A 12,347-nucleotide genomic window follows, 5' to 3' on the forward strand; every position below is an offset into this window, starting at 1 on the left:
AGGAATAGCTTCCCAATCATTCCTATAGGCCAAGACGCCCATGAGAATTGCATGCGCAGTTTGCGAGTACCTAATAGGTACTTGGAAATGGCGCATGCAATTTCAAGGGTGCAAGGGGGCCAAAAGACCACCCTGATATTGGCATGTGATCACGTGTTGCGCACACGCATGCCCCAATGGCATGTTTGTGCGCAACATGGCACTTTGAAAAATGCACTTTTGTGCACTTTTCAAAGTTTTCGCAAATTACCATCAACTTGAAATTGCTGGTAATTTGTGATTCCAAATTGCAAAATCGCAATTTTGAAGTGCATAATGCATTGCGTTTAGGGAAGCGCTATTTGCGATTACCTAAATGCTTTCGCAATTTAGTTAATCGCAAATTTTGCGATTACTTAAATTGCGAAATTGCATCTGGGGTTGATGCACCCAAATGCAAAAAAACTGGTCGCAAAGTGGCAGATTCTGCTAATCTGCCCCTTTGCAACTAGTATTTTCAATGATGCATGTGCCCCTTTATTCAGTTCCTGAAAAAGATCAGTTTTGCTGTTCGGAGTAGTAGGTAGATTAAATTAGTGAATCTCCACTACTCAGATTATGTATTGAGGACCACCGAAGTTGGATCATCCTTTGTCAGGATACATGTGATTTGTTTTATACCTGCCAAAGCCTCCTTCCAGAACTCCCTTAACAAGAACACCAAATATGTCACTATGGGGCGCATGCATCAATGTAGGCAATTGCGATTCCATAATTGCTATTACCTAGAAATCACAATTATGGAATTGCAATTGCCTATGCATATATGTTTCGCTAAAATATTAGTGATTCCTAAATATTCCTTAATTGGAAATTGCGATTCGGAATTAAGAAATAGCTTCCCATTCATTCAATGAATGGGAATTGAATGCACAACTTGTGAGTACCAAATAGGTACTCTCGCAAATTGCTCATTCAATTTCAAGGGTTCAAGGGGGCCAAAAGGCCACCCTGATGCACCCCTGAAATTGGCATGTGATCACATGTTGCGCACACACATGCCCCAAGGGCATGTGTGTGCGCAACATGGCACTTTGAAAAATGCACTTTTGTGCACTTTTCAAAGTTTTCGCAAATTACCATCAACTTGAAATTGATCGTAATATGCGATTCCTAATCGCGAAATCTCAATTTTGAAGTGCATCATGCATTGCATTTAGGGAATCGCAATTCACGATCACTGAAATTGCAAAATTGCATTTTGGTTGATGCATCCCAAATGCAAAGATACCAGTCGCAAAGTAGCAGTTTCCCTTTGCGACCGGTATTTTTAATGATGCATGTGCCCCAATATCTCCTACCCCCACAATGCCTAAAAATTCTTCTGACGTGGTAGGGTACCTCAAGTGTGGTATGCAGCCTTCTAATTACAGACTGTACAGAGCCAGCATTTCCCGACCTCTACTGTGGTGCAGTTTATAGTACGTAGCAAGTAAAGATGGGGGAAATGACTACATGGGAGGAGGCAAGTGGGTTGCACAGGAGAGTATCTTCCCTTCCAAAACAAATAGGAAAAAACGGATTGCACCAAAGCCAGTTTGGACTCAGATAAAGCAATTGCTTCCAAGTCGCATCCAAGCCCCTTCAGCCGGCATGCTGAAGAGATGCTCTTCCCCAGAAAACAAGGAAAGCCTGGGAGGAGTGGCAACAAACATTAAGAAAATCAATAAGGAGAAAGAGCTGGGGGAAGCAAAGCCAGCAGTGAAATCACTGAGACTGACTCCAGCATAGAGCGGGCATCTGTAACTGTCCCACGATTAAGCCTGGGTAGGGAACTCCACTCGGTTTGAGGAGTTCGCACTTCGCAGAACTGAATTTTTTCCTCACTCACCCTCTAGTTGGCGAGCGAGGAAAATCCAACGCTAGACCACTTCCCTGCGAGATTTCTCAACGCGGGCGGTCATGGAAGGTCACTACTGCTCGCGTTGAGAAACCCTACGTTCGAATTGAGGACGCTACCACTCGAATAGAACTTCTACTCTAGAGGCAGAAAGAAACAGCGTCCTCTTGCACTTTCCCAGAGGCCATTCATGCTGATTTGACAGCACGGGACAAACACCCAGCACTAAAAATCAAGAGTGAAAATGTGGCCGCCATTTTTAGAGACAAAGGGCCAGATGTACGACCATTAATTTTTGTAAGTCACAAATTGTGACCCGCAAATTGCGACTCTCAAAAATGAATGTACAACAGTGTCTCAGATACTATTTGCGATTCCCAATGGGGTTTCAAATTGCATGCCTCATTAATATTCATGAGGCTGTTGCAGTTTGCGACCCCTTTGGGAATGGCTCACACTCACAGGGATGGTGACCTGCTGGGGTCAGCAGACCACCATGTCTGTGACTGCTTTTTCCATAAAACAGTTTTTTAGGTCGAGCAGACCTACCCTCAATGCGTGAGCATTGAAGGTGTCTGCTTCAGACCTATTGTGGCCCGTATTTAGGAATGTGGACAGCTACCATACGCGCGCTTTGACGAGGTCAGATTTCACCTCGGGAGCGAGCGCCTGATAGCTGCGCATGCGCGGTGCAAAGCCCTTGCTCACACACAGACACAGGCAGCCCCCACCCCTCTGCATGCATGCACGCACGCACACACACACACACACAGGCGCGCGCATGCACACGCAGGCATACGGCACACATACAGGCACACATACAGGCACACTATCCCCTACCTCGCATTCTCTCTCAATCACACACAGTCACGCATGCGCACACACATTCCCTCGCGCACACACACACACACACCCGCGCATACACTCCCCCCCCACCTCCCCCCTCCCCCCCAGGCATACACACAGGCACGCACGCACTTCACATCAGCCCTGGGCCCCACTCACCGACTGCGCTCTTCCGGCGGGGCTCCTCACGGCGCGGCGCGTCTCCTCATCTAAATCGGGGCTCCCTCAGGTCAGAGGAGCCCCCCAACAGGCGCCACACTCCTCCTTCTCCCCGGCCCCCTCCTGGGGACCTGGGCTACCCCGGACGGCAGGGCGCTCCATGCGGCGGCAGCTCGCGGACCTCAGGAGGCGGGACTTTCGGTCGGCCGCGAGCGGATTGGCCGGCCGGCCAAGAGCTTCCGGGTCGCTGCGGGCAGCGCGGCGGCGCCCTATAATATTTTTTTTTGTTGCTGGCTTGTTTCTCTTGCAGTGCTGCACAGTAGATGCTTAAAATGCTTTTCACTGCCATTGAAGCGTCGACTACGGAAAAGACCGCGATTGGTGACTTTGCTGAGCCTTCCTGAAGATGTACTTTTGTACATATTAAAATGTCTTCCTGCCGAAGATATCCTCTCTGTGAGAGCTTTAAGTAGTCAGTTTGCTTTGAGTTATCTTTCTGCACATTGATAACTTTGAAACTGTTATGGTATAGTAATTGTTAGAATTGTTGCACTCAGGGGTCAAAGTAGCTACTACTCTGTAGATTCTCCTCAGTGCTCGAATTAGCCCCAATTCAAATTGGTGTCCTAGTACACTTTATTCTTTATCTACATAAAATTCTTGATTAAAAAAACAAACTTTCCTGGTTGCGCTCCTGCAGCAATGCCTGCAGTTGTGTACTATTATTTCACTAGCAATTCCTCTCTTCCTTGTCTCAAGGTCTCCACAAGAAAGGCACACACACCCTTGCCCAGCTGCCGGCCGCTGCACTCGTCGCTCACCACCACCTCCTCGATGCGACCGCGTGCGGCGCAGCCCCGGAAGGTCGAGCAGCAGCCGGGGGTCGAAGAGCGGCGTGTCGTCTGGCATGGCAGGAGGGAGCGGTATGTGTCCAGCCCCGGTTGCTGATACCAGCCCGGCAGGAGCGCGAGCCTCTGACGTGGCACAGCGGGTACCGGCTCCTGGTGCACGTCGTGTGCCCGGCCATTGGGAAACGAGCGCAACCACAGGGTGAAATAGTTTGGAAACAAGCCGCGCCCCTAGTTTTGAATTTCTCCTTCCAGAGTCAATTAGCCGAGCGCTTGGCCAAATTTCTCCCCCCTCCCCCCAATTCTCTGATTGTTTCTCTCTCCACGTTTTGCCCCTAACAGCAAATTACCAGCGCTATGAATTGCACAGCAGCTGTCAGCCTGAGCAGGCAGCTTGCCGAACACAATCATGTCTCCTCATGTAAATGCAGGCATCCTTTTTATGCACACCCCACTTTTTTACAGCCTTTACTGCTAGGGACAGCGAATACCTTCACATATTCAGATCGGCTCAACTCATAAAAGATGCACATTCACAGTCTCCGCTGCCCTGTGTGGCAAAAATAAACAAGACACAGGCACACATGTATGCGCGCAGGCAGACTCACAGACATGTCTGTAGGGGCGCGCCTTACAGACCTGCCAGGGAGGTGTTCTGAATTCCTTGCACCCGTGGACTGCTGGATGCCGGGTAAGTGTGTCTAAATTGCCTTTATTATGCTTTTAAAATGTGCATTTTGTCTCTCAGCCATCAGCCTGGGTTTAACTTAAAGCACAGATTAATTTAAAGCACACATATCTTAAATCTAGTTTCTGCAGTCACATCGACCTCTGATCATTTGACAGAAGCTCGGACAGGGGATGTCGTTACCAAATGCTTGCCGTTGTAGTTTGCACAAAAAAGCTTTCTTTGTATGTGTTTTCCTATTTAAAAAATGGGGTGTTTTGGTTCAGCTTAATGTTGTATTCGGGTGGGACCAGGCAACTTAAGAGATTCCGTAGAAACATCATCTGACATGGGGTAAAGGAAGGGGGTGGGGGCCGCCTGGCCAGGGATGTTTGGCATTTATTGCAGTTAGGCCCAACCAGGTGTACAGACACAAAGTGGAATAAATAATAAAAAGCAACCGTCGCAGAATGCACAGAGCGTCATTTGTGAGTGGTTTTGTAGGCACAAAAATATTGTAATTGTATTTATATAGCTCCTACAACTCCTGACGAGGCGTTGAAGCGCTTTTCGACGAGTAGCACGAATTATTGTATTTATTATACGAAGAACAAAGCCAAAAGATTCAATAACTGACAACCGGGAAACTATTTGCAGTTCTGTGGAGAGGTGCAACCTCCCACATCCTGCAAACCTGTCCTCCTTTTAATTATCAAGTTAGATATGAAAAAAATGATGGGGCCTAGAAGAACAGTACGCAGTGTCCTTATGCTATGGAAGATAAACTTACAAAAACCAGGCAGAGTGAAGCGAAATTTCTGATGGTCCTCTGTACATCTGAAGCGCCCAGTGAAATGGATTTCTGTCCCCTGCGCTCTGCTCTGCTTGTCATTTTCCAGACACAAAAATGCTGCTGAACGAGAATACAGACTCCCCGTGGATGGCGTGAAGGAAACGGGCACTAAAACCTGCTCAGAAATGAACAGATGCTGTGTGTTTTTTTTTGTGCAGAATAATCTGGATTGTGTCTATATACTGGAGGTTATCTGTCACCCTGATTAATCACTGTGCTTTCCCCAGCCCAACCTACACACCGTTCACATGGGGGGGGGGGGGGGGGGACACTGCGTGAAGGAGGGTGGGAAAACAGACTAGCAGATTACGGCAAAGGGTTCAGTGAAGCTTGTTAAAATATAGCTTTTTGAAGACTGTCCGCCGCTGGCACTGGTCGCCAGAGAAACTATGCAGGGCTAAACTTTGTCATGATTTCAGACATTGGAGAGGTGCGGAACACAACAGTAATATGGTACATATCTGTGGGAAAGCACGAAACTTGACGAGTACTGGCTTTAGGTATCGGGCTGTTTGAACGCTGACTGCCTGGCGCTGCTGCATGATGTTTCATTTTTATGTGCACTAACAAGACGTAAGATGATTGGCAATTAAATTGGGCATTGCTAGATTGCTTATCCTACGTCACTAAAGGACAAGTACAAGCCTGACACTTTTATTTAAGTATTAATTATTTTAAGAAAAAATTAAAAGCCATTGTTATTTGTAATATCCATATATCTAATTCCCATATATACTGCACTTATTGCATTACAAATGCTATAGGTGTCACATTTGCGAAAGTTATAACTATTGGCATTGTAAATGACAAAGCTATTATTTCGCTATTCTCAAAACCAACACATAAATACAAACATGTGTCATTTTGCAATACCAATAGCTCAAACTTTCCTAATGCGAGACCTATTGCATTGCAAATGCTTGTTTTTTTTAGGTTTAAAGTATTTTATTGCAGCAATGAAAGAAAAAGGAAACAGTACAAACAAAAAACCACAGGTGTCCCACCGGAAATAGTGCAAACAGTTCGTTACAGATGTGCAATCCGCTCGTACAGTGTGTTGGGCACACCACGCTCCAATTCCTTATGGCAAGTGCTCCTGCGGGTGGGACAAAACCAAAAAGAAAAGAAAAACAACACCCTCCCAACCAACTGCCCCCCCGTCCCTCCCGAGTCCCTCCCCCCACCCTCTGTACTGTGCTAACGATCTCTCCTCTCCCCACCATAGCAGCATAGTCATCCATTCGTCCCCTCTAGCCATCATCTCAGGCAGTTCAGGTGGACGGGGCTGAATGGGACGTCAGCCGTAGAAGTCTGAGGTATCTAGGACAGGTAATTTCCCTAAATTCTGACTGTAACAATGTATGGAATGGCAGCCACAGCTCTTCAAATGTGTCCACCTCTCCCGCCACCACCAGGGACATCTTCTCCATGCCTAGGACATGCCACAATCTATGTAGCCAACCAACAACAGTAGGGAGTGTGGTAGTGCGCCAGTGAATGAGTATATTCTGAATCGCTGAGCCCAAGGCAATCGCTATCTGCCTACCCTTCTTAGATCTCAGGGGGTAGATCAAGCCATTTGGCAAACCCAGCAGAACATAGGCAGGGAAGCGGGGCAATTCAATGTCAAAGCACCGGTCTATATCATTCAATACCTCTTTTCAGTAGGGGGCATTCCCACAGTATATGAGTGAGTGTGCCAGTCTGTCCACAGTCTCGCCAACAGGTCTGTGGAATGGTATGGTTCATTTCATGCAGTTTCTCGGGGGTGCGATACCAGTAAGTGGATAGTTTGGTGAATGTTTCAGTGAGCCCTGAGTGATAAGCAGAGTGTCGTGCCCGGTAAGCGATATGGTCCCAGTCAGTGTGGCTTAGCGATCGTCCCAGCTCTCGTTCCCAGCGTTCTCGTCCGGGATTGTAGATATGAAAAGGGGGGGGGGCTGCAAGAGTTTATAGAGGTCTGAGATAAGCTTGGCGTCTGAGGAGCGTGTAACTAGCCATCTTTCATAAGGCGTGAGCTTCCGGTCCGCCAAGGCGCGTATCTGCGGCTGGAGTGCCCAGTGACGAGCCTGCATGTATCTCATGCGTTCCGTCTCGGGCAGGTCGAAGTCCCGTCGGAGGTCCTGGAAGGAAACGACACCCTCCGGGCCGTACATATGAAATAAGGCAGAGCACCGGGCCGCACGCCAGAGCGCGAAGGCTCCAGGCTCCATACCAGGGCTGAAGTCCGGATTTCCGAGTATCGGCGTAAACGGAGAAGGAAAGGTGGTAAAATCATGTTTGGAAGACACGGCATCCCACACTTGGAGCGGAACCCTCGTAACGAAAGACGCATAGAGGTTGGGAGGTCGGTGGGCTCTGCGCAGGAAGGGCACTTCCTGCAGTGTTCTGCCCGCCACCGCTTGGTCCTGAAACAACCAGTGTTTATCAGATTCCCATCGACTCCACTCTACTAGGTAACGTAGTTGTGCAGCCTGGAAATATTTATGCAAGTCTGGTATGCCAAGCCCCCTGGACTCAGGCGCCAGCGTGGATAAGGTTCTTTTGAGCCTGGGTTTACGGCCTTGCCACACAAAGCGTGCAATATCAGACTGGGTTTGCCTGAGCCACCCCGTAGGGGGTTGTAACGGAGGGCTCGAAAGAGGTACAAGACTTGCGGCAGAAGGGTAATTTTCGCCGCGGCTATTCTGCCCAGCAAAGACAATGTGCCTTTGTCCCACCGGGCCAGTTCTTCCTTAATTTTCTTGCTTAAGGCCGTGTAATTGGCCGTGACCATGGCAGGAAGAGAGGGTGCTAGAAGAATTCCAAGGTAGGGCACTTGGTCCTTAGACCAGCTCAGAGGGAAGAGCCTCTGCAGGTCAGCTCTAGTGGTGGCAGACAACGAGATGTCGAGGGCTGCTGATTTCCCAAAGTTCACCTTAAATCCCGCCACAGTCGTGAAAGTTTCCAGCTCCTCAATACAAGCAGGCAGCGACCTCCTAGGGTCATCGAGCGTCAAGATCACGTCGTCCGCGTAGAGACTAAGGGTGTGGACAAACTCCCCCATGCGAACGCCTGTCACATCAGGGTTCTGGCGAACCCTCTGAGCGAACGGCTCCATATAAAGGGCAAAGAACTTCTGGGAGCTGCAACCGTTCACTCTCACCACTGCGGATGGGAATCTATAGCAGTTGAATATCAGGTGCCGAAACTTCTCTCCTATGCCCAGTTTACACAACACTTTCTCTAGGTAAGGCCAGTGCACTCTATCGAACGCTTTCTCCGCGTCTATAGAGAGGAGCATGCGTTCCCCGGGAATCCGGGGGGCCTTCTCCAGTATGTGGGTCACCCGTTTAGTATTATCAACTGTCTGCCTGCCTGGGACAAACCCGGCCTGGTCCGGGTCAACCATACCTGGTAGGTGGAGTGCCAGACGCGCCGCAAGGATACTGGTGTATATATTCAGATCCACGTTCAGGAGCGAGATCGGGCGGTAGGAGGCGCACTCGGTCCGGTCCTTGCTCGGTTTAGGGATCACTGACACTGTTGCCTGGAGGAACTCCGGAGGGATGGCACCCGGTTCAGAGAACGAGTTAAACAGGCGCGTCAGCAGTGGCGCCAGGTCTTGGCAGAATGTTTTGTAGAAGAGAGGTATGAAACCATCGGGTCCCGGAGCTTTCCCGTGTTTGAGTCGGGAAATGGCCGTGATCATCTCCTCAATCCGAATCTCCCGCTCAAGATGCTGGGCCTGGTCCGGCGTGAGGGATGGGAGAGTTACCGACTCCAGATAGTCAATCTCGGCTTGCGTTGAGGGGGGGACACCCGTGTAGAGATCGGCGTAGTATCTGCGAAAGCCTTCCGCAAACTGGCCATCCTCTGTGACTATACCCCCGTCGGAAACCGACAGTTCCTTCACCCAATGCTGCTGATGTTGTATGCAAAGCTTATTCGCAAGGAGCCGGCCACACCTGTCTCCGCCAGTGTAGTATTTGTGTTTCAGGCGTAGTACTGCGTATTCCGCCCTATCCATGTCGAGCGCAGACAGGAGCTTCCTGGCGGCTTTAAGTTGCCTCCAGACTCTAGGGGCTCCTGTCCGCTGATGTACCTGTTCCAGCTCCCTCACCTTGCGTGTGAGTTCGTCTTTTTTAAGCTGTCGGTCTCTATTCTCCGCTGAGGATACTGCAATAAATTAGCCGCGGAGCACCGCCTTTAAGGCGGCCCATTGTGTCGCGCGGGTGGTTTCATCGTTATCATTGTGACGCTTGTATTCGTCAATTGACTCGCAGATATGTTTCACTACCGATTGTTTGTGCAGCAGAGTGTCCCTGAGACGCCAGACTCCTCGTGAGGGAGACACAGGAGGTAGTTGGAAAGTGCCCTCCACCGGGGCATGGTCAGAGAGGGACAGGACCCCTATATCAGCGGCCGAGGCCAGCTCAAACATCGGACCCGTCCCCAAGAGATGGTCCAGTCTCGCATAGGATTTGTGGGCATGGGAGTAGTAGGAATAGGTACGAGTCGTGGGATGGAGGCGGCGCCATACATCATGCAGGTCCAGTTCCTCCAGGCGGGACCTAATCGAGTGTGAGAGCTCCCCTGATTGTAGGCGTCTTTGCGCTGACCTGTCCAGGGACGTGTCAAAGACCATATTCAGGTCCCCTCCAATAACAATGTGTCTGTCAGGGGTGGTTGTCACTTCCTCCAGTGCACTGTTCAAAAACTGTTCCTGATGGTCGTTGGAGCTATATATCGAGCCTACCGTGAACACCAGACCTCCACCTTGACTCTGTAAGCTAGAAGCCTCCCCTTTTGTTCCGCTACCTTGTGTAGTATCTCCCCCTTGAACCTTCTAGACACCATGATCGCCACCCCTGCCGTTTTGGAAGTGCAGGAAGAGAAGAGCTGTGTGGGGAATTTTGTGGACCGTAGTCTGTGGCAGTCCTTAGCTAAAAGGTGGGTTTCCTGCAGCAGACAAATGTCCGCCTGTGTGTCATCAAGTAGGGACAGTACAGCCCTTCGTTTGATCGGATTATTCAGCCCTTTCACGTTCAGGGTGACAACCTTAAGGGCCATCAGTGAGGAGGGTACCAGTAGCGCTCAGCAAGTCGGGCTCGGCCCGCATAGCGAAGGTCAAAGGCAACAGAACGCAGCCGCAGCACGCAATGAAAGTAAATGACATCATAGCACAGTACAGTCCCCGTAATCCCCCCCCCCCAACTGTGAAAACTCCCTCCCTGGAGCCCAACGCCACCCCATTCTCCCCACCGTCCAGGGAACTCCACAAACCTCAAACTTCCCCATTCAACTCCCTTACCCACCCCCTCCATCCCCAACCATGCATAATACTTCATTGTCCCAGTCTGGTCCTCAACGGACAAGGCCGTGGAAAGTTAGTCAAGTGGACGTCCAGCCACAACCTCCAGTGCTCCCGTCACCCCCCACCCCCGGACCCCCGCACCTGCGATGAAGATAAGGCTACTGCAATCTCCCCCCGGAGTATGTTCAGGCCGTCAATGCCACATCACCAGCCGCCATGGTCCTGGAAGCCTCTTGTATGGCGCTGGTCATTCCCGCCTGAATTGTAGGTGAGTCGGGCCTCGTGGGCGGCGGCGGGGAGCGCCGTCCTCCGGCTAGCTGCCAGCCGTCCTGTGTGCTTCACCTACGACGAGGCGCTGGAGTGTCCGTGTCAGTCGCTGTGATTCCCAGCACTCCGCAAACGTCCTGGAGGGATCGGAGCTGGTATATAGCCCCATTCCAGCGGAAGATGAGTCGAAAGGGATGACCCCAAGAGTACTGTGTGTCATGTTCCCTCAAAAAATCCGTGGCAATTTTAAAGGCCTTCCGTTTCTGCAGCGTTATTGCGGACAAGTCCTGGTACAGAGCCACTTGGTGGTCTCGGAAACGCAAAGGCTGCTGTCGCCTGGCCTCACGGAGAATCCGCTCCTTCAGAGGGAAGTCCGGCAGGAAGGCTAAAATGTCTGGAGGAGGCGCCGAGGCTCTCCGGGGTCGGCCCACTCTGTGTGCCCTATCAATTTGGACCGGGAAGTCTTCGGATTCTCCCAGGATTTCACGGAACAGGGCCCCCAGGTATGCAGCCACATCTTCTCCTTCTTCACTGAATGGAACGCCTCGGACCCGGATGTTGATGCGTCTAGACCTGTTTTCAAGGTCCTCGGCATGGGCCTGTAGGTCGATCTGTTGATCTCTCAGTCTCAGGACCTCCTGCTGTAAGTGCGTGATTTCTTCATCCCTGAAGTGGCCAGCCGCCTCTACCGTGTTCACTCTCTCTCCCAGGGAGTCCACCTCCCTTCGAACTTCTCGAACCTCCCCGGCCACCTCCTGTTTTAAGGCTTGAAAATCCTCCCTCAAAGAGCTGAACAGCGACTCCAGAAAGGATCTAGTTACCGGAGGTTCCCCGCCTTCCGCACCCGAGAGCTGGACGGGGGGCTCGGGGCTGGCTGGTTCCTGTCCTGTCTCGGGGTGCCTCTGCCCAGCATGTCGGGTAAGGTCCGGTCTCCCTTCTTCGATCCTCTGGCATTCGACATCGTGGGGTTGGGTATCACAAAGGCCCACGCGTTATGGCGAGGAAGGGGCCAGGGCCCGTACAGCAATCTTTCGCAGGGCGGCAATCCTCACAGCTCGTGGGGTCTCCGGACTCCGGAGCGCCGATTCAAACTGGAGCTCTGCTGGGCGCTTCCAAGTGCTGGGCGCGATGGTTGCTCCACGGGTCCGGTGTGAGCGATTCACCCTCGTCCAATATGGCAATCCGCCTCGTCCTCGAGGGCCAGCGTTATTATGGCGCAGTCTCGTCTTCTGGGCTATACGTGTGGTGTCCCACCTCGGCCGGAGTCGAGGCCGAGACCCTCCGCCACAGAGAGAGGCGCTACAGGACGGCTCCCCTTCCGGTCGTCACCCAGCACCACGGTCTCCGACCCCGTCTGGGCCGCGTCCGTGGACAGCCACTTCTCCCGGGGCTCTCTGCAGTTATCCGTCGTCCACACGAGCCAGCCAAAGTTCCACGTGGGGAAGGAGAGGGGTGGGGGTTCCCTTCAACTCACGATCCGGGGTCTGGGCCCGTTCGATCACAACTTGTCCCAAGGCCGACCAAGTAGATTT

At 51.2% G+C, this 12,347-nt stretch overlaps 1 protein-coding gene across 3 annotated transcripts in view; it reads left to right on the forward strand.

Moving 5' to 3' along the window:
* LOC147711647 (WASH complex subunit 2-like) overlaps positions 1-12,347 on the forward strand; it is a 735,247-nt gene that overhangs the window by 353,815 nt on the left and 369,085 nt on the right. The gene's annotated exons all lie outside the window — the stretch shown is intronic.

This window comes from Lissotriton vulgaris, chromosome 5, assembly GCF_964263255.1.
Source record: "Lissotriton vulgaris chromosome 5, aLisVul1.2, whole genome shotgun sequence".
Lineage (NCBI taxonomy): Eukaryota > Metazoa > Chordata > Amphibia > Caudata > Salamandridae > Lissotriton > Lissotriton vulgaris.